Source organism: Aulonocara sp. 'chitande type north' Nkhata Bay, linkage group LG16, assembly GCF_057382095.1.
Source record: "Aulonocara sp. 'chitande type north' Nkhata Bay isolate Kocher_YH1m ecotype deep benthic linkage group LG16, A_spYH_male_GT1.1, whole genome shotgun sequence".
Classification (NCBI taxonomy): Eukaryota; Metazoa; Chordata; class Actinopteri; order Cichliformes; family Cichlidae; genus Aulonocara; species Aulonocara sp. 'chitande type north' Nkhata Bay.
The window spans coordinates 10,723,896-10,727,757 of NC_141359.1; the positions used below are offsets into that span (position 1 = coordinate 10,723,896).

The 3,862-nt window shown below is 41.4% G+C and overlaps 1 pseudogene; it reads right to left on the minus strand.

Moving 5' to 3' along the window:
* Positions 1–210: 210 nt before the first annotated feature.
* LOC147311029 (olfactory receptor 11A1-like) lies at positions 211–3,331 on the minus strand (annotated as a pseudogene).
* Positions 3,332–3,862: the final 531 nt, after the last annotated feature.

Consider the following 3,862-nt stretch of genomic DNA (forward strand, 5'->3'; position numbering starts at 1 on the left):
ACCAGTATTTTAACTGTAACTATAACATTTAAACTATAACATTTATGTTACAATAGACATGCACCCTGAGCAATCATAAACAGTAAAAACATTTTAAATTCACTGATTAATTTATTCAAAAAAAGGTGTAAAATATGTGGACCAAATCAATTTCATGAGTTTATAATATTTAATAAGTACATTTTCTGAAATGAGGAATTTATTGACGCATCAAATAATTTTTGTTGGACAAAACAACCTTTTTAGATGTTTAGAAATTTCCTTCATTTTAAGCCCGTATATTAATGGATTAAATAAAGGTTGATACAAAGCTAGCTGTAATGACACTATAAAGCGTGCAGTTTTAGGGAAATCTGATTCCACTCGAGATATGGTTACATCATAGACACCTAAACAGGAAAAGCTCACTAAAACCAGTATGTGGGGTAAACAGGTCTCTGCAGCTTTTTTCTTGATTACTTTACGACTGTTTTAAGAGACCATAAAGATTTTTGTGTATGTGAAAACTATAAAAAGAAGAGGAAGTATCACAAAATCAAAATAACAAATTATACCAAATACAGTAACTAACCTTGATCTTACACACTGAAGAGTGTAAATTGCATTGTTACAAAATATTGATTTTAAATGAAAGGAACACAGTTTACTTTTAGCCATTCCTATTGCTTGGACTGCAATACTGTCAGGGTCCTGGGTCTGAGCGACCCAGGATCCCTGAGCAGTTATGTATTATATTATTATTATTGTATGTATATTTGGTGTTGCTGTCTTTCTCCCTGTTTGCGTGTGTGTATATGTGTTTCGGCGGGCGCCTTCAGGCCTGGTGGGTGTGGCCCTGCTGACGGTCTGGCCACACCTGAAGCCACACACCTGCTGCTGATCAGGCCTCGTCGGGGGAGCTACTTAGGAGAGTCTTGGAGCTCCCACCGACGCGGGATCATTCCGTGAGACTTCATGTTAGTCATCCTGTTGAGCTAGGTTAGTGTGTGTATGCCCGCGGTTATACAGTGGGGCAAAAAAGTATTTAGTCAGCCACCGATTGTGCAAGTTCCCCCACTTAAAATGATGACAGAGGTCAGTAATTTGCACCAGAGGTACACTTCAACTGTGAGTGACAGAATGTGAAAAAAAAATCCATGAATTCACATGGTAGGATTTGTAAAGAATTTATTCGTAAATCAGGGTGGAAAATAAGTATTTGGTCACCTCAAACATGGAAAATCTCTGGCCCTCACAGACCTGTAACGTCTTCTGTAAGAAGCTTTTCTGTCCCCCACTCGTTACCTGTATGAATGGCACCTGTTTGAACTCATCATCTGTATAAAAGACACCTGTCCACAGCCTCAAACAGTCAGACTCCAAACTCTGCCATGGCCAAGACCAAAGAGCTTTCGAAGGACACCAGGAAAAGTATTGTAGACCTGCACCAGACTGGGAAGAGTGAATCTACAATAGGCAAGCAGCTTGGTGTGAAAAAATCAACTGTGGGAGCAATCATCAGAAAATGGAAGACATACAAGACCACTGATAATCTCCCTCGATCTGGGGCTCCACGCAAGATCTCATCCCGTGGGGTCAAAATGATCATGAGAACGGTGAGCAAAGATCCCAGAACCACACGGGGGGACCTGGTGAATGACCTGCAGAGAGCTCGGACCAAAGTAACAAAGGTCACCATCAGTAACACACTACAACGGCAGGGAATCAAATCCCGCAGTGCCAGACGTGTTCCGCTGCTGAAGCCAGTGCATGTCCAGGCCCGTCTGAAGTTTGCCAGAGAGCACATGGATGATACAGCAGAGGATTGGGAGAATGTCATGTGGTCAGATGAAACCAAAGTAGAACTTTTTGGTATAAACTCAACTCGTCGTGTTTGGAGGAAGAAGAATACTGAGTTGCATCCCAAGAACACCATACCTACTGTGAAGCATGGGGGTGGAAACATCATGTTATGGGGCTGTTTTTCTGCCAAGGGGACAGGACGACTGATCCTTGTTAAGGACAGAATGAATGGGGCCATGTATCGTGAGATTTTGAGCCAAAACCTCCTTCCATCAGTGAGAACTTTGAAGATGAAACGAGGCTGGGTCTTCCAACATGACAATGATCCAAAACACACCGCCCGGGCAACAAAGGAGTGGCTCCGTAAGAATCATTTGAAGGTCCTGGAGTGGCCTAGCCAGTCTCCAGACCTCAACCCCATAGAAAATCTGTGGCGGGAGTTGAAAGTCCGTGTTGCTCGGCGACAGCCCCATAACATCACTGCTCTCGAGAAGATCTGCATGGAGGAATGGGCCAAAATACCAGCTACTGTGTGTGCAAACCTGGTAAAGACCTATAGTAAACGTTTGACCTCTGTTATTGCCAACAAAGGTTATGTTACAAAGTATTGAGTTGTATTTTTGTTATTGACCAAATACTTATTTTCCACCCTGATTTACGAATAAATTCTTTACAAATCCTACCATGTGGATTCATGGATTTTTTTTTCACATTCTGTCTCTCACAGTTGAAGTGTACCTCTGGTGCAAATTACTGACCTCTGTCATCATTTTAAGTGGGGGAACTTGCACAATCGGTGGCTGACTAAATACCTTTTTGCCCCACTGTATGTGTCCTGACAGCTGCGTCTATTGTGTCCCCAGGAGAAGTGTGGAGCGCCAGACGGCAGCCAGCACGAGGAGTGCTGAGACACGGGAGCGGAGAGCACTGAGGCACGAACTATTCACGGAGAGACACGACACTGGAGTCAGGGAAAGCACGGGGATTTATTGTTGTTTTGTTCCACCACTGTAAATAAACGCACTGCTTGTACATAGAGCACCGCGCCTGGGTCCTCCTTCCCCACACCCCCCACGGTTTGCCATGCCGAACCGTGACAAATACAGGTACAAGCCAAGCTATGACCAGGAAAATACTCACAGTGCTTTTTCTCATGATGGTTGGATATTGTAGAGGTTTGCATATAGCCATATATCTGTCATAGGCAATGGCTGCCAAGAGAACAAACTCTGAAGAACCCAGAGAATAAATTATGGAAAACTGAAAGAGACATGCTGAATATGATATGATTTGTTTTTTAGATAAAAAGTCAATCAGGAGTTTTGGGTAAATAGTTGTGGCGTAAATAACAACGTTCAGTAGCAATGCTGCAATAAAAGTGTACATAGGTTTGTGGAGATTTTTGTGGATCAAAATGAGGTATATAATAATAGAGTTACTGCAAGTTATTAGAATATATAATGTGAACATAATAAAAAATAAAAATATCTGTATTAATTTCCACATGTCTATCAAAACTTATATAGGTAACATTTAATTCTTCATCCATTAATGTTTTAAAAAACTACAAAATGTTTCATTAAACAAATTGCGCAAGGTGAATAAATGGAAAATATTGAAAAATGCACCATCATGCAAACAGTGAGCAGTTACAGTCTGTGGAAGGTTTTTATCAGACAAATTAAGCCTCAGGGAGCTGAACACTGGAGGTTCATCTCACCCTTTTCATTCTCTTTTGCTTAGCACTGCACAACTTCAACACAATTTTTTTTTAGCTGAGATATGAAATCTTACACAATGGACTAGATTGAACTGGTTTAACTTGAGAAATGGAATTTAGGATGGATGCAAAGAGTGGCAGGTAACTTAAGTGCTGAAGCGCTAATCACAGAGTTGATTTCATAAGATCTGATGTAGGAGCAAGCTTGCAAGACAAGGACTTTACAGGAATTTCTTTATCTGACCGGGGTGTATTCTGTTCAGTGCCCTTGAGCAAGGCCTCATCGCCAATCAAAATTGATGGGTGATATTACAGAAGCCTCAAACAGAGATAAACCTGAGCTTATCTCAGGCTTATCTC